General features: G+C 46.0%; 1 long non-coding RNA gene across 2 annotated transcripts in view; it reads left to right on the forward strand.

The window, feature by feature from the left end:
* LOC144162789 (uncharacterized) overlaps nucleotides 1-18,790 on the forward strand; it is a 50,930-nt gene that overhangs the window by 20,290 nt on the left and 11,850 nt on the right. For both annotated transcript variants that reach the window (XR_013320764.1, XR_013320765.1), the window contains exons 2-3: nucleotides 3,417-3,518; nucleotides 6,605-6,750. This is a non-coding gene — a long non-coding RNA (uncharacterized LOC144162789). The remainder of the gene's footprint in view (nucleotides 1-3,416; nucleotides 3,519-6,604; nucleotides 6,751-18,790) is intronic.

Consider the following 18,790-nt stretch of genomic DNA (forward strand, 5'->3'; position numbering starts at 1 on the left):
TCGTCTAATTGAATCAATTCCCGCCAAACGAAGAAACAGCGACGGGGAGACCAAACAACAAACACGACGTAGCAGCAAATGAGCCCGTCGAAGCGATTCGCGCCGAAAGAAAAAAAAGCAAAAGCGAAGAAAAAAATCCCGCCATCTCCACGAAGTGAATGATGATGAGTGGGGCGAAGCTGAAATGCTTATCAGTAAAACCGTGAAACATTCGACCACACTTTCCACCGCTCCGTTGACAAGCCCGTCGACGACGTCGATGTTTGTGGTGATTATGTAGGGCTTGTTTGGGACGATGACAATCTCCATGGGTAAGTTGGCGAATTAGGTGTGTGACATTTTAGCCACCTTGGCCGTCACCTTCTGCAGAGCGTCTTGTGTCGCCTACCCCCGGTACGTGTCTTCAGCTCGCAGGCGACGAGCGTCAACCTCTTCTTCCTCTCCTTCTTGTTGGGTAGCAACGAACGCGTTGAACGTTTTGACCGAAGATTGGCCACTCCCTAGGGGGATCCTGCCACAATCATCAATAATGTGCCGTGTATGGCCGGGACAGGGCCCGACCAAGAGGGGCGTCGCCCCTAAAAATTCCCTTCAGCCAATCTTTGGTTGACCAATCCCTTGGTGGATCCTGCCACAGTCATCATTAATGTGCCGTGTACGGCCGGGACAGGGCCGGAGCAAGAGGAGCTTCGCCCCCAAAAATTCCCTTCGGCCAATCTTTGGTTGGCCAATCCCTACGGGGATCCTGCCACAGTCATCATTATTGTGCCGTGTACCCCCGGGACGGGGCCCGAGTAAGAGGAGCTTCGCCCCTAAAAATTCCCTTCGGCAAATTTTTGGTTGGCCAATCTCTAAGGGGATCCTGCCACAATCATCATTAATGTGCCATGTACGGCCGGGACAGGGCCCGAGTAAGAGGAGCTTCGCCCCTAAAAATTCTCTTCGGCCAATCTTTGGTTGGTCAATCCCGAGTAGGATCCTGCCACAATCATCATTGTGACACCCAACTTGCCGGTTTTGTTCACGACCTTCATACATCTATGGATGCTGGTTGCCAGGTTGACGCAATTTTCTTAGATTTCGCTAAAGCTTTTGACCGCGTTCCTCACTACAGATTACTACTAAAGCTAGAACAACTTAACATTCATCCTAACGTTCTTGCATGGATAAAAGCTTTTCTTTCCTCCAGGTCTCAATTCACCTTTGCTATGAATGTGTATTCTTCCTCTTTACCGGTAACATCTGGTGTACCCCAAGGAAGTGTTCTTGGTCTTCTACTCTTCCTCGTTTATAATAATGATCTACCAAATTCTCTATCTTCACACGTTCGACTCTTTGCGGACGACTGCGTAATATACCGTAACATTTCTTCTGATTCGGACCGCTTAGCTTTGCAATGTGACCTTAACAAAATTAATCATTGGTGTTCAACTTGGCTTATGTCGTTAAATGTTTCTAAAACAAAGTGTATGTCTTTTACTAACGCTGCTACCCGTTTTCCTGGTCAATACTCGTTGAATAATATGACACTTGAGTTAACATCTACTTACAGTTAAGTACCTCGGCCTCCACTTTCAATCGGATCTATCATGGCACCATCATATAGAACTCACTCTTGCAGCTGCTAACCGGTCTCTCGGGTTATTGAAACAAAATCTTAAACAGGCTCCATCGCACTTAAAAAAGCTTGCTTTTACCACTTTAATTCGCCCTAAAATAGAATACGCCAGTGCCATTTGGGATCCTCATCAAGCCTACATCGTATCAAATATTGAATCCTTGCAAAACCGTGCTGCTCGTTTCATTTACTCAGATTATTCTTCTTATTCCAGCGTCACTAACTTAAAAAACCGTGCTGAGCTAGAAGATTTGGCCCTTCGTCGGAAATGTGCGCGCTTATCACTTTTCCACAAACTTTACAATCACCCGTCATTACATGACAGTTTCTTTGAACCCCCCTGTTCCATCTTTCCACGCCGTGATCATCCTAACAAAGTTAAGCGCCCGCTTTTTCGCACACTTCGTTTCGCTCAGTCATTCATCCCGCGCACTATTATTGAGTGGAACAGTTTACCCGTCACATTGCCAGCGAGAAAGGCTCGGCTAAGTTTTTAGAGCTCATGCGCGCTAGGCTGACCAGCTAATTATTTTTTTTTGCTTTTGTTGTTCTGTTTTTGTTTCTCTTTTTTTAACTTTTGTTAACTATTGTATAACGCCATGCAATTGCTGCCCGTATTCATGTTTTGCGTTTTGTTGCAGTTGTTACGTTGCATTGTATCTTGTTGTACTGCTTTTTTTGTTTTTTTCCCTTTTTTGCTGTTGTAGTTTGCACACCATGTGGTATTGCCCCCCCCCCCCTCCTATGTAATACCCTCTTCTAGAGGGCCTTTAGGGGTAACCTGAATAAATAATAAATAAATGTGCCGTGTACTGCCGGGGCAGGGCCCGAGCAAGAGAAGCTTCGCCCCTAAACATTCCCTTCGACCAATATTTGGCTGCCCAATCCCTAGGGGGATCCTACCACAGTCATCAATAATGTGCCGTGTACGGCCGGGACAGGGCCCGAGCAAGAGGAGCTACGGCTCTAAAATGCAAATACAATGTAGCAGTAAAATTTTTTTATAAGCGTGAACTGGCTTCGCCTGCAATGCACGTAAGAATATTTACGTGCCTCGAGAATTTTTCACCTTACGATGAGGTTTAATATTATGCGAGATGCTTAGGTCAGAAATTCGCCATCCCCATCCCACGGTGGAACCCGCTTTGTGCCGTAGCTTGTCACACACACAAAAAAACTGCGAGCTAGAGAAGGGCAAGTTTTTTTATTTGTCGCCCCACCTTTATTACGTGTTTACGGTATACGTGAACACGGTATACGTGTTTACGGTATACGTGTTTACAAGTGGCGTGATAAATTGAACACAGGCAGATTTATCCGGAACTATCCCACCCGCAGCGGGATATGCAATATAGTTGGCATATCTGTGTTCGATTTCAAGTTGGTTTAACTTCGTTTTCGCGGAACGTTCTTCGTTAAACTTTTTGTAGGCATGATTGATAGTGTACACTTATTTGGCATGACAATTCTATGCATAAGAAAGCAGTCGCAGCTAAATAAGCAGCTAATTTGAAACCATCTCACGCTACATGAGCGAGCATAGTGCACAGCACTTCTATTGGGCTAAGAAGTTTGGCGTTAAACAAAACCAGCTACAAACTCCAACGCCATTTTTTATCAAATAAATCTGAGGATCATAGGAATTTTCTATCTGAATGTCCTCGATTCGCCTCAGGATATCAACAAAAAGTTGCTTTACTTGTTGTGTGCGTGTCTTCGATGATTAGTGTGTGAACCATCCATATTGTCCGTGCCATAATTTTAATTTTGGTTTCTACAAAATTATTTGTTTCCGCAGGCCCAGGAGCCAGTATTTACCACGTGGAAATGACGCCTCATCGCTTGGCCCTAGGGCTAGTTTTGTTTGCTTCAAGGCAGTTACATGTCCACGGCAATGATGGTTTGTATGACATTCTGGTTTGTTTTGTCATTCTGGCGCGGCCGTGGCTCTCCACCGAGGTTCATAACATTTTAAATAAATCCGCGTGACAGACTCATTGGTTGCCATTAGCCGAAAATAATATTTGCATCATCCGACACTCCAGCTGTGACAACGGTCCTTGCTAATTGCAAGGCTAACCAATAAAAATGTTAGTGAATGCGGGGATTATTTCTTCTCCCCTCCATGTCTAATTTCTTGCTGCTGTTTTCGCGCTCTTTTACGGAAATTCACACAAAGCGAGAACACTCTGATAGTAACCGTTGCTAGTCTTATCAGAGCATCCTACTACTGTAGGGAGTATGGGCTTTTCTTAAAAGAGCACCTGACTTAGGAAGCATCAAAAGCTGTGTTTCCAGGAATATCAACCTGCTTTTGTTCAGGGAGCGTCGAAAACACTAACTTTACTCCCTAATGCCATACTCCCTAATGCCAAATTCATGTTCTCGGTCATGGCGTATATCTGCTGCGTGTCAGGAAGGTATCACATGATCGGCGAACGCATGACGCCCCGCGCCACCCTGCTGTTTTATCGCAGCCCGCCGCCGCCGCCAGAGACCATGTTGTTGCAAATCGTATTTGAACCTCCCCTGCAAACGTCACGTGGTTCGCATGAGCCGCGAACAAGGGAACGGCGCCTGGCGAAAGGGTGAGGGGGAGAATGTTCCTTGGCGGTGACACATGGCTGAAGTGTGAGGTGGGGGCAGTTAAAGAGATGACGCCATGGCAGCGCGTTCTGACCTCCCCTCACACTCCTTCCAGTCACCCTGACGATCGGCTCCGCATAGGGTCCTCCCTCTCACACTTTCACCTCACTTTCCTCGGCCGTTTTCTTTCTGCCTTCGCTCACTCGTTTGCAACGCCCCCGCCGTCGCTATTGCCGCTGCCAGACCACAGTAGCGGCCGCCAAAGCGCTTGGCAGTAAAACGCAACGTACGAGCAATATAAACCCAATATGTGCAATATATGATATAAAGTCACGCCAAATACCAAGGAAGTATCCAGGAGCCGATGCTGTCTATGTGCATGCCATGGTCCTGATCGCCAGCCAACGCTTCTTTTTCTTAAATTCCCGTCTAAAGCCCGTTCTAAATGATGCATTTTTCGCTCGCGATGCCAGGAAATGTCGTCTACATGGCCTGCGAAAAGGACGATCTTCGCAGTTCGGGGCACATTATTTGCAGACGGAATTAAATCTGCCGCGAGCAAAGCTTCGATTTAAAAAAAAAAGGTGTTAGTTTACTTTCTGGGTAAGTTGTTTCATTCTGTTTTGCAATAATTATGAGTTTATCGGCGGTTTCATACAACAATCGCCAATTATTTATCAGTATACGCACACCTAGCAGAGCAGATAAACACAGCGAGCAACCCTGGGTTCGCCTGTAGTGCGCGCATAGCGCACCTCGGTTTACCAACCTCCTTGGGTTTACCACGGCTGGTTCTTCTTGGGTTCTTCTGTACTTGTTCCCTGCTGCGCGCGCACCAATTAAGCATTCGATGAAAACAATGGGTTCTGAACGCGCGTGCGTTTGTTCCGGTGCACCCGCGCTTACGCCACGGGTATACAAGCAGCGCCATCTTGTTACTAAGCGTGCCTATGGGGATGCCGTGACGTTCACCTAGCTGAGTTTTTATTCTCCGCATGTTCGTCCCCTCTACGCCGCACGAACCGCATGAGCGGCGTTCGCGGGAGATGCTCGACCATTTCAAACATTTGGCATATTGACGTAGCAACGAAAAAAGTTCGTTTTGCCGCAAGGATTGCACCGCATATGCGAAATCGCAGGGGAAATCGCACCATGTAGAACGGGCTTAACAGACCTAAAGCTTCGCTCCAGGAACTTTGTGGTGGTCTTCACCGCATTACATGTGCGTGCGAATGTAAGCTCGTTTGGGTGTTTTCGGCCACGCCGACATAAAACCCGGACAAGCAGCCTTCGTCAGCCGCTGCAGCTAAACTAGCGGGCAGAGCGGAGACCCAGCAACGCCGACGCCAGAACCCCTAGTGAGTGATGAGCAATTAGCGATGCAAACGGTGCATGTACTTCGTCAGCCACTGCAGATACAAGTTTTCTGTGAACATACAAACATGGCCGTTTGAAATTTTTTGCCACAACATATTTTGCAGTGAAAAACACTAAACAGCTGCGCCCAAATGTCGCATTACAGAGTATCGTAATCGTCAGCCATTTTTTTTCGCATTATAATTACCCCTCTTTTTGTTCATGAACAGTAGTATGTGCGACGCCATGTACGTCTGAGGGACTGGCCCAGAATTGAATGCAAAGCAAAATAAAGTTGTATAACACCAAATACCCAGTTCACCTCATCACCTCTTCAATTCCTTTTCGATACAAAACTTCCTACGCTCATAAGCTATCCCTTTCGTTGTGATGATTATTAGCTTTTATAAGGAGGCCGGCTGTCGGTATATAGCAGCTTAGTTCTCCATGGCTTTTTACAAACCACGCTTTTTGTAGCGTAAGCTACACTGGTAGAGGTAGAGCAGTTTCGCGTGGACCTTGAAGAGCCGTGCTGCGGAAGCGCGAGGAGCATTAGTTTGGATTGGGTTGGTCGGATTGGATTGGATTGAAATAAATTGGATTGGATTGTGACCAATGTAATTGGAGTAAAGGCTTGTGAAGCATTGGTCTGCACATACGCCGGTCTGCGCATTCCAGAGGAGTGACGTCATATCCGCGGCAGACGCGCACTGGCGCCGGTGCGTGCCCAGCTGTGCGCTTCCGTTGCGCAGTAGCCAAGTCTGACGGTGCGCCGGAGCCGCTTGATAGCCGTTTCGCGTGGCTCCTGGAGAGCGGTGCTGCGCATGCGCGAGGAGCAGTGACTGGACTGGACTGGATTGGATTGAATTGGAAATCGTTTTAGCAGAAGTAAGCATGATAATCAAGCTAATCCTAGACAACCAAGAAACCTAAGAATAACCAGCTGAACTGTAGCTCACGCTACGTACATCCAGGCATAGCCGAGCTAAGCCACCGCTAATATTTTTAATACCGTCCAAAACATGCCTTCTTTTTATTTCGCAGGGATCAGAAGAAAAGTATTTCACCATGAGGCTCCAATCTCCCCAGTAGCAACTGCAGCTATTGCCATGTCTGCAATAGCACTAGTGATTGGCATCATCGAGTGCGGCGTCTTCATCTACCGCGCACGTGCTCGGAGACGGAGAAGTGTAAGCGTTAAACAGTCACCCACTCGTTTATTTATTTATTTATTTATTTATTTATTTATTTTTTTAATTTATTTATTCAAAATACCCTTAAAGGCCCTCACGCAGGAGGGTCATTTTGTAATACGTTCAACGCTTCAATGGAAGCAAATTCTGTTTCTATGCGTACGCATGGAGATCCCGAAAACATCAGTATCTTCATTATCATCATCACCGTCGCCATCGTCGTCCCCACCTTCGTTAATCAGCCATTTTTGCACCATGTTGGCAGTAGTAGGAGAGAATCTTTGTTGAAAAAGAAGGACCGCTGATCACGATGGAACAAAAGGGACGATGGGACAAAAGGCTGGGGAGGGAGGGTAAGAGAAAATAAACAAATTCCGGCAATTTCGAAAGCGTCACTGGATTGAACGTAGGGGTGAGTTTTGGGAATGTGCAGGTAATGGGACAGTTCATGATCGTTCGGACAGGTTCGTTAGCGTGAAAACATACTTCTGTTTCTCGTATTTATTTATTTTTATTTATCACAATACCCACAGCGCCAAAGTTGGCATTACAGTGGGGGGGAAACATACAATCAAAGAAAACACTGAGTACAGGTTTGTACAAAGCAAAATGGAACAGTAACAACCGAAATAACACAAACTGATTGTACAACGGCGAGCAAAGACAGCATACAATTGAAATGAATCACCTCATCTGCAGGCATGCGGCGAAAGTTTCACTCGACGTAAAAGACACCTCCTGCTGAGTTAGGCTATTCCACTCCGATATAGACCTCGGAAAAAAGGACATTTTAAACAGATTTGTTCTGCATGAAAATTCTTTTACTTTGAGTGAATGATCCCTTCTGGACGAGATGTAATCTGGGTTTTGTAAGTAATTGTCGCGGTTTATTCCGGTTTTGGAGTGAAATATGGTGTGAAAAAGCTTCAATCGGAGCATTTGTCTGCGGCCATGCAAAGATTGCCATCCCAGAGAACTTTTTGCCCGGGACACACTGAAATTGCTAGAATAATCATTGCAAACAAAACGAACGGACAAATTTTGAATCCTTTCTAACCGCTCTGTATCTGTGGCCGTCCAAGGGTCCCAGACTGTGCACGCGTATTCGAGGATAGGGCGGATGTAAGTCTTGTATAACAATGTCTTTGTGTCTAACGGAAAATGTTTGGTGTTGCGCCGCAAAAACCCTAAACTACGTGATGCCCTAGCACAGACATATCTAATTTGACGACTCCAGGAAAGGGTAGAAGTGAAAAAAATACCGAGATATTTATGCTCATTTACAAAGGTAATATCTTTTCCATTGAGGACATAGGTATAGGAATGAGCATTTTTCTTCTTTGTGAAACGCATACAAACAGTTTTGTCCGAATTAATGCTCATACCCCATTTCATGCACCATTCGGAAAACCTATTTAAGTCATGTTGCAAGTATTCACAGTCATCTTGATTTTTAACAATCTTGTAGAGAACACAATCATCAGCGAAGAGTCGCATAGCCGAAGTAATGCCGGTAGTCACATCATTCATATAAATAAAAAAAAAGCAACGGGCCCAGAACGGAGCCCTGAGGCACCCCTGAAGTAACATCCATATCCTGGGATTTTTCGCCATCCAGGACAACTCTTTGCATTCTGTTCGACAAATACTCCTTAATCCAATTAATTACAGTGCAATTATTATTATACCAGGAAAGCTTTTCAATTAACAAGCAATGAGGAACAACATCAAAGGCTTTTTTTTAAATCAAGGAACACACAATCAATGGAAAAACCTTTGTCCAGCGCGTAAGCAAAATCATGTACTAATTCAGTAAGCTGAGTTATACACGAGAACCCGCGGCGAAATCCATGCTGCACCGGCGTTAACAAAGAAAAAGCATTCAAATGATTGATGATAGCGGAGAAAAGAACATGCTCAAAAATTTTGCAAACTACGCTTGTTAGCGACACCGGCCGATAATTTGATGGAAGCGATCTAGGGCCAGTCTTGTGAATAGGCGCTACATTTGCCATCTTCCAATCCCGTGGCAACGCCCCTTCTTCAAGTGACTTTGTAAAGATAATGCGCAGATATTTTGATACTGATGGGGCGCACATGGAAAGCAAAGCAGTTGGAAGGTTATCGGGCCCTGGGGCACTATTCACGTTTAAGCCCTCGAGCAGAAGTTGAATACCACGCTCGTCAAAGACAATGTCATGCATAAGGCCTGCAGCATAAGGAACGGGACAAACCGCATGATTACAATAATCACAGTTTGAAAACACCGAGGAAAAGTAGAAGTTAAAATGTTGGGCTTTTGAAACAGGGTCCTCAACAATATTTCCGTCAACTTCAAGGGGTGGAATAGAAACCTGGTCATTTCTGCTTTGTTTGATGAATTTCCACAGCTCTTTTGGTCGGTCCTTGAAACGCGAGTGGAAAGATGCGAAAAATGAAGTCTTTGCCTGCTTAACAACTACTTTCATTTCATTAGTTGTGCGACGTAAGCGTTCAGATGCCGCAGGGGACGGTTTCTTTTTGAAAACTGCATAAGCCCGACGCCTTTTATCTGCGGCTATCCGCACTGCCTTTGAGGCCCATGGCTTACTTTTGCTTTTTCGTGCAGTCATTACCCATGAAGGTACATGCAGATCCCGCAGGCAAAATAACTTATCTTTAAATACCTCCCACAGTTCCTGCAGACTGAGTGATTCGGATAATGTTTCGAATACATCGTAGTATGCTTCTAGTGATTCCGATATTGCTGCAACACGCGCTTTTTTATAGCTGTATATGCGTCTAGGAGGGGTAACAGCTATGCTAGCATAATCTAGACGCATTGTGCACAGAACTGCGTCATGATCACTAATGCCTGGTAGCACGACCGGGGTACCCGTTGCCTCAGGCATATTGGTGAAAAAAAGATCTAGAACATTGTTCCCTCGCGTACTTTGCCGCACTAACTGGGATAGTGTAAACATACCAGATATATTTATCATTTCCTTACTAGACGCGCAGTAGCCTGCTTGAGTGGGCTCAGGTTGTTCCCAACTAATATTAGGTAGGTTAAAATCTCCACCTAGAACTAGATTATCCGCATTAATTGCTATTATTTGTTCACAAAGTTCAGACAGGACTTTAACCTGACTCCCTGGTGGCCTGTAAAATGAACACACCGCTAAAACTTTCCCATTTTTCAATCTAAGCTGAGCCCATATAGCTTCGCATGTTCCTGTCTCTATGTCAATTAAACGAGAGCTAACCTTATAATGAACTAGCATAAATACGCCGCCGCCGTGTCGATCTCGGTCTTTACGGTAACACACATATTCCGCGGGAAAAACTTCGGAATCACTTATGCTGTCGTCCAACCAAGATTCGGATCCAAGAACCACCGACGGCTTTGTCATGTCAAGTAGGGAAGAGAACTCATCCTTTTTGTTAATAACACTGCGGCAGTTAACTATCAAAAAGGACAGAGTAGGGCGTTCGGATCGTATCCGTCAATCCGCCCGGACAACCTCACCACAAGTTTCATCATATATATACTTTACTTTGTTCAAATACAATGTATCCTTATATAAGTAGCCCTTATCCGTTCCGCTGCTGTGGGCTTTGGCGTACTGCCACAGCAGTTTACGTTTCCTTCTGAGTGCGTGAGAAAAATCTTCAGATATGCTGATTGGGGAGCCTTTCAGATTCTTTGCCGACAAGAGCACACTCTGCCTATCTTTGAAAGTTGCAAAATTAGCAATGATAGGCCGGGGTTTCTCGGAGTCAAATTTTCCGATTCGGTTAGCCCTTTCTACAGCCACTTGGCCAACCTTGAGAACGGAGGCACAGAGGTCAAGCACTAACTGTTCACTTACGAGGTTATTTTCCCGATCGTCAGATTCTTCAATACCATAGAAAACCAAATTACACCTCCGCCCGCGATTCTCGAGGTCGTCCACCTTCGAAATCAACGCCTTCACTGTTTCCTCTTGAGCTTCACATCTTTTCTTAGTTTCATGAATGATACTCGGTAGCTCTTCGAGCTTCGAAATTCTACTTTCTATTTGAGTCATTTGATTCTTCAGCTCAGACAAGGCCGCTTTAGTTTCTGTCTGGCATTGCTCGATAGCTGAAAGTGTAGTCTTCATTTCTTTTTGTCCGTTTAGGAGTTCCTTAAGCAATGCTTCAGTAGGGCCGGGATTTAATTCAACGTCGCCGCATAACATCAACAACAGTAAATAAAATGCCGCACGGCGCAATAGAAAAAAACGACAACGCCTACGGTACGTGGGTACCCTACACTCTGAATGGGAACAAACACTCATGAAAAGAGTAGGGGGTGGAACCGGCAATGCAAAAACTATCGAAACGTTTTTGAAATCTGCGCCACTAACCTGCGTCAAGAACAACAAATTCGTGAGCGGCAGCGCCATGGTAGCGCCGGCTCCACTCCCCACAGCTTGACTGCAGAAGAGCTGCTTTTGTAGACGAATGTGGTGGCCACTATCGCTCCCTGGCACGCCGTCTGGTAGTGGGCACTGTCCAAAATCAGCGGCACTGCACATTCCAGCGGTCGAAGCGCCAGCAGGGGACGCCTGCGCCGACGAACCAGGGGATCCTTCGACGAAAGACGAGCGTCCTAAAACGCTGTCACTTTCTTCGCCCCTCGGGCAAGAGCAGACTAAGCAGCCGAGAACCTGCGTCAAGAACAACAAATTCGTGAGCGGCAGCGCCATGGTAGCGCCGGCTCCACTCCCCACAGCTTGACTGCAGAAGAGCTGCTTTTGTAGACGAATGTGGTGGCCACTATCGCTCCCTGGCACGCCGTCTGGAAGTGGGCACTGTCCAAAATCAGCGGCACTGCACATTCCAGCGGTCGAAGCGCCAGCAGGGGACGCCTGCGCAGACGAACCAGGGGATCCTTCGACGAAAGACGAGCGTCCTAAAACGCTGTCACTTTCTTCGCCCCTCGGGCAAGAGCAGACTAAGCAGCCGAGAACCTGCGTCAAGAACAACAAATTCGTGAGCGGCAGCGCCATGGTAGCGCCGGCTCCACTCCCCCAGACTTAATCTCATCGCTATGGTAAGATACCTGTAAGATTTTAAGGAAACCGCCAAATGCAGGCACAGCTTCCCTGTAAGCCTACAAAAAATCCGAATAACAGGCACGTAAAGGTTGTACATAAAATAGTCGGTAGAAAAAAGCAAACGACTCGTGTAATACCGATTCAACCTTAAAGGGACAGCCAACCAATTTTTGTCGCGTATATGTTCTCTAGCTCATATGAAAGCCAGCGTTTTATATATCCCGGTAACCACAAGCAATTTCTAAACAAATAGGCGGAAATAATTTTAATTTGGCAGCAAACTTCCTGAAATCGGAAGGGTGGCGGTTCGTAGTGTATAAACTTGACACTACAATATGTGTTCCTGTCACGTGACCTGCAAACCTAGCAGCTACTGTAACTGTTCAAGCGTTTATTTAAGTATTGAAAACCTTTTAACACAAGCATTTGTGCAAGGTTAAATTGTATTTGCATTTCTATACATTATTTTGAAAATTTTAGACACGCCGCCCGCCGTCGCTGGGTTGCTCTCAGTGTGGCTAACTGAGCCTCGATGCCAAGAATCAAAGGGAGCGTTCAGTAAACAGACCCAGTGAAGGAGCTTTGACGATTCTGCCTGAGTCAGGGGCGATTTTTCTGCCGAAATGTTTTATTCCAGCTCCTTAATACGCCATCGGCAGCTTTAAAAAACAAAAAACGTCTCGCCCGGGAGTATTGAATTTCCCACCACCACAGCGTGAAGCTAGATCCTACCTATCGTCTATCCCAACAGATGGCGCATTCGTGCAAAGAGACCGTTACAGTAGAAAAACACATTAAGGAACTGGAAAGCCTGCGATTCAAACTTTTTTAGCTGGGGACAACTTTTTAAATATCGTTTTTTATTTCGCATACAGACAAAAGTATGTTGCCGAGTTACTCTATGTCATGGTTGCCAGCATTATTTTTGGGAGGACACATACGGCTCATAGATATAAAAATTCTGATTTAAAAAGTTCTGGGGCGTTATCAGCAAAACCGTTTCTCGTCCAGGTGCTTTAAATGATGCCCTTTCAGTTGGGATAGAGAATATATACTCGACAAACATCGGTTGTCTGTCCCTTTAGGAGCCTAAAATATCTCAAAACAAATGGTGACCAATAGTACTGACCTATCTTTGACGGGGAACAAGGCGCACTTGAGAGAGAGAGGAGAGAGAGAGAGAGAGAGAGAGAGAGAGAGAGAGAGAGAGAGAGAGAGAGAGAGAGAGAGAGAGAGAGAGAGAGAGAAATCTTTATCGCACACGATTGAAGTCCTAACACTGGAAGTTCCGTTCATTGCATGTCAGGGTTGGCTATAGCTGAGGCAAGACAGTGCCGCACTCGCCTGCGGGGATGGAGGCTGCTGCATGTCCAACACACACGTCATGTGAAGTCATGTGCTCCAAGAGTTGGAGCCATAACATCGAGTGGACGTGTACAGGAGTTACCCAGATCACCTAAGAATAAGGGTCGTTGAATTAGGGAAAGAGTGGGGTGCACATGGGACAGGGATCCCACCTCTCACAGCAACTTCGCCTTCTGCTGGAAGGCAAACTGCGTCCTGTTTGTATAGAAAGAAATCGAGCCAGGTATCACTTATCGCTTTTGTTACTTTCCTTTTCTTATCGTGACACAAAAGAGAACGTCGCATAGTGTGATGAAAGCGCGCTCATGAAGACACTCAAGAACACAGTGTCTAGAGTGCCGTCCGACGGCACTCTAGCTGATCGTTGCAGGCATGGCTAGAGTGCCGTCCGACGACATTGGAATATTTCACACTAGGCTAGCACCGGCCAAAGATAAAAGGCTGTGTCTAGCGTTCCGTCCAGACGGAACGATATACAAGTGCTAAAGTTCCGTCCAGACGGAACGGAGCTCTGCGGGTTATCCTTCCGTCCAGACGGAATACAAATGAGAGCTTAGCGTTCCGTCCAGAAGGAGCCGGCGTGAAATTTGTACAGTTCCGTCCAGACGAAAGCAAAACCGGCTGGTTAGACGCCGTGCTCACTCTTCAGATTTGGTGTGGAGAGTGCGCCTCCGACAATGGCACTGTTGTACTGGGTTCGATTACCTGCGGACATGCTTTATTTTTTATTTTTTTATTTTTTGCGCGGTTGTGCCAGCGTTTAGTAACAGCTAACTTCGAGAGCAGTCGGTATTGATTTTGCACTCAGCCGGCCGCTCCGCTACGTATAGAGCCAAGACCGACATATCCATCGCCAGAGTTGCGATCATCTGTAGTTCGTAATGGTGATCACTAATTAACGGTTATTCTGGCTAGTTAATGAGCGGAAGTGGTTCATTCGGCTGGGTAAATATCAAGAAAGACTGCTCTCGCTGCTTGTGAAGCGGGCGTGGTCGAGGTAGCGGCTTGGAGTTCCGTTTGACGGAGTTAGAGTTTGTATGGAGACTCGGCGGAAGTAACCCCAGTTAAGTCTAACCGTGGTTACTAAACCTTGGCCGCGGTTATCGCAAACTGCGGTTTTGGCTGTTACACGCGAAATTTTCAGCGTGGTGACCGCGTTCACTTGGTTGTGAGCGTAACAAAAATAAATTATCACACTTTTAACTTCACAATAAAAACAAAATGGAAGCAGTGTAGACAAAAGGAAATATCGTTAAAACAGTCGATTCAGACCCAAACGCAACGCACTCGCGCGCGGCGAGATTTAGGAGAGGGGCTTCCAAAACAGCTCGCAACCGGCTTGGTTTTCTCGCGTTTGCTCGGTGTTGGGAACTTTAGGCTTAGCATCGCCGTGGATATTTGACTGCCGGTCCGCCGCTATCTCTACAACTGCGAATTACAATCCATAGCACAATTTTTCACCACACTAACATCCACTTTCTCGCATGTGGAAGTTCTTTTCCGCGATCAGATTTATTTGGAAGAGCGGCGATAAGCTGTTGCTGTCGTGGTCTGTGCCGGTTCGAGCCGGTTTCAGTGCCGTGCGGGCAGGCGCGCCGGCATGTTTGCTTGCACGGGCGACGTGCGCGCTGATCGTTTCCGAGCGCTGAAAACGCACCATGATTGCCTGCTTTGGCGAACGACGCGCAGAATTGACAAATTTGGCACGGCTTTTGTCGTAATTGATCGGGTGGATCGGGAAACGAGCCGCTGCTGTCTGGCAGTCGCGCTGACTGCGAGAGCGACGCAAAGAACGCAAGCGCTTCTTGGGGGCAGCTTTGGGGCGCCGGCTATTTGAGAACCTTCGTCCCCTCCGAACGGCAGGTGCTTTTTTATTTTTTTACCTCCGCTGATGCGCCGCAACTTGCGTCCCAACTGACTTGTGCGATTTAGAGCACTGTGGCTGCAGGAACTGCTGTTAGCGTGACCGAACTCAGGTGGCCGAGCTCAGTGTGCATTAACAACGGTTAGCCGGGTAACCGCAGTTTCGTTTGTCGTGTAACGCAGCAAACTGCGGTTCGCTTAACCGTGGTGAACTGTGCCCGTGTAACTAGGGTATTAGCCCTATCGCCTTTATTAATTTTTACAAAACCGGTCAAACCGCTTCCGCTCATTGACTAGCCAGGGTCACATTTGATTTATAATCCCTCTCAATGAGATGATCGGCCGTCGAACGAACCGCCAAGCTCGACCACGCCTGTTTCACAACGAGCAGCGCGACCAGTCTTTCTTGATATTTACCCAGCCGAACGACCCCCTTCCGCTCATTGACTAGCAAGAATAACCGTTAATTAGTGATCACCATTACGAACTACAGATGATCGGAACTCTGGCGATGGATATGTCGGTCTTGGCTCTATATGTAGCGGAGCGGCCAGTTGAGTGCAAAATCATGACCGACTGCTCTCGAAGTTAGCTGTTAATAAACGCTGGCACAACCGCGCAAAAAATAAAAAAAATCGAACCCATTACAAGAGTGCCATTGTCGGAGGCGCACCCTCAACACCAAATCTGAAGGGTGAGCATGGCGTCTAATCAGCCGGTTTTGCTTTCGTCTGGACGGAACTGTACAAATTTCACGCCGGCTCCGTCTGGACGGAACGCTATATAAGCTCTCATTTGTATTCACACTAAACTTTTTACACCCTTTTTGGCTGAAAAGGGTGTAAAAATCTTGTCCCATGGCTAACACCCTTAAAAGGTGTTTTGGCAAAAAAGGGTGTACGGATAAAAAAAGGGTGTTGAGGATGCTCAACACCCTAAAAAAAGGGTGTTGAGCATCCGGCAAGCGCAGTGGCAAAGCGCGCAGCATTCAACACAAGCAGTCAATACGCACAATTTACAGTTGGCACACAAAGGAATTCAGCAAGAAAACCAACGGGATGCAAGCGGTACACGGAGACCATACTTACTTAGTAGTACATGTGCTGTTCTTGACTTTATATCCAGCAGAGGAAAAAACCCTAATCGAATCGGTGGGCTTGTCGCAAAAAAAAGATATTTTAGCGCTAATCTTTGAAGTATGGATTTTTTTATGAGACTACACAATTCAACACGCAGATTTCCAAAAGATTTTTAATTACGACGTGGTTTTTGTGTTTCATAACTTATAGAATTTTATTAAATACCAAACAAATCACAAATCTTCCCCGCAACCTCAACACCCTTCAAAAAGGGTGTTCACTATTTCAACACCCTTTTTCCCAGAAGGGCGTAAAGCTACAAATTAGGGTGTTCGAAACCAAGAAAAAGGGCGTAACGAAACAGGGTGTAATAAAAAGGGTGTAAGAAAAGACCGCCAACTAAGAAAAAATGTGAAGAGACCTCCAACTTTGGAGGCCTTTTGTACCTGTTTACATGGGTGGACTGAATATTTTCTACAAGTGGTGGGTGTTTTGTACCTCACGATGTTTAAAGCAATATGAACTGGCATAATCTATTATCAGTGGAGCTCTTTGAGCTTGAGCTATTTTCGGGGGGGTTAGAATAAAATACAAATAAAAAGAACTGCTGCACCCGTAATAGTGCACCACCGCAGATAGGGTATTATAACAGTAAAGCCGCGGCTTTCGAGCTTGTTAGAGTAGGAGCACTAGGGGCGCATGCGTATGCGCACCTCTTACTATACCATTTCAAAGGTACTAGTTTTTTTTTGGATTCTAAAAGGCAAAAAAAAAAAAAATTGGCGCAGCTTGCCGTAGTGGTGCAAGGCTAAAGAAACAGCATAGCTGGGGGCCAACCTAGCTTGTTTCCCCCTTGGATCCCCTGGCAGGGGGGGGGGCACACTGGAACAGCCTTGTGAAATCCGGTTAAACTTGTCCTCACCCCTCAGCGGTCATCCTAGCTTAGCAAGAACATTGCAAAGCTTAGCAAAAACAAACATAACAAAACTTAGCACACCGGAAGAAACTAGGCCGACCCCCAGCTTCGCTGTTCTTTCTTTGCAACTGAACACCTATTTCACACCGTTTCAACACCCTTCAGAAAGCCAAACGTGTTGCAGTCGGTAAACACCCTTTTCGCCGCACGTCTATAGTCTTTTTTAATTTTGAAGGTTCAAATTTGTGTTTTACGTGCCAAAGCTAAACTTGGGGAATGAGGTGCACCGCATATGGAAACGAACGATCATTGCATACTAGCAATTATTTTTTTTTGCGTTTGAAAACTTCTTGCGAGTAGAGGAGTATATGAGGGGATGTCTTGTTCTTTACACGGCTATTATTCATCCTCCAAGCATGGCCTTACTAAATGAAGAGCTGAACACCTTTTCCACACCCTTTCAACACCCTAAGAGAAACCAAGGGTGTTGAAGCTGATCAACACCCTTTTTTTCACACGAAAAGGGTGTAGAGCTAGGAAAAGGGTGTTGAGATTCAAGAAAAAGGGTATAAAGGCCTCCCAACACCTTTTTTTCACCCTTGCTACACCCTTTCTGGCTAAAAGGGTGTAAAAAAGTTTAGTGTGTTCCGTCTGGACGGAAGGATAACCCGCAGAGCTCCGTTCCTTCTGGACGGAACTTTAGCACTTGTATATCGTTCCGTCTGGACGGAACGCTAGACACAGCCAAGATAAAAAGTGGAGAGGATCCGTCTTAGCATCTTGATCCCAAAGTCGGCGGTTCAAGACCGGCTCTTGCCACGGGTATTTTGTTTTTCATTATTTTATTGAAGTGTAATTTTTATGCCTCAGGTTAGTTTTGCTGTTTTAAATGATTTCTTTGTGTGCGTTAAGTTTACATTTAGGCTAGGTTGCCTAGCTTTACGTTATCGATAGCGATGTACTTCCAGACGCGGCAATCTTGTTATAAAACGCCGGTGGACGTCGATTTAGTGGAGTGCTTATAATACCGTCAGACGGCACTCTAGACACGGCCATTCAAGAAAGAAAGCTGGAACGAGTAGAAAATGGCATGCGATCACCCAATAAGGCGACTGACCACCGGAAAGTTGTGTAGCTGACTCCGCCAGGAACCCCAGGGTTTCACCACTGGAAGCTTACAGCAGAAATCATTTAGCTATACCTATATGCCATTGCAAAACGTTCGAGCGAAGTGGAAACGCAACGAAACCTTTCCGCCAATTATATTGGCACCTAATGTTCAAGAGCTGTAGTTCGAGCCCTTTAAAACGCAAGGTCTCAGCAGAAGTTGCCACTCACATGAATAGTTACGTATGTTTATTCACCTTATCTCATGTTTAAAGAAAAAATAAAACTCAGAGATTTTCCATCAGTGATACCACATATCGTTTAGGAACGTGTATGGGGCGGCAATGCGTGTTTGTCGTGTTTGTGACGTCTACTTTGTGACGGTTGCGACCGACGATGGAGCCCGTGGAGTTTCCTGCGTTAATAGTAACTTTGGGGTCCTGCTTCTATTGACGGCATTGCAGTCTACAGCTACAGAGGCCAAGTTGCTTCTATACTTTACTGTGTGTTTAAATCAAAACACGAAAGAACCGCGGCATGATGAACGCAAAGTCGGAAATATCAACGATATTCTGTGGATAATTTCCTGATTGTGGTCGTTAATTTGCTTGGATAGCCATACTTCAAAATACCCGTTAAAGTTG

Source organism: Haemaphysalis longicornis, unplaced genomic scaffold (genome assembly GCF_048455015.1).
Source record: "Haemaphysalis longicornis isolate Haplotype H1 unplaced genomic scaffold, Haemaphysalis longicornis Haplotype H1 scaffold_12, whole genome shotgun sequence".
NCBI classification, from domain to species: domain Eukaryota; kingdom Metazoa; phylum Arthropoda; class Arachnida; order Ixodida; family Ixodidae; genus Haemaphysalis; species Haemaphysalis longicornis.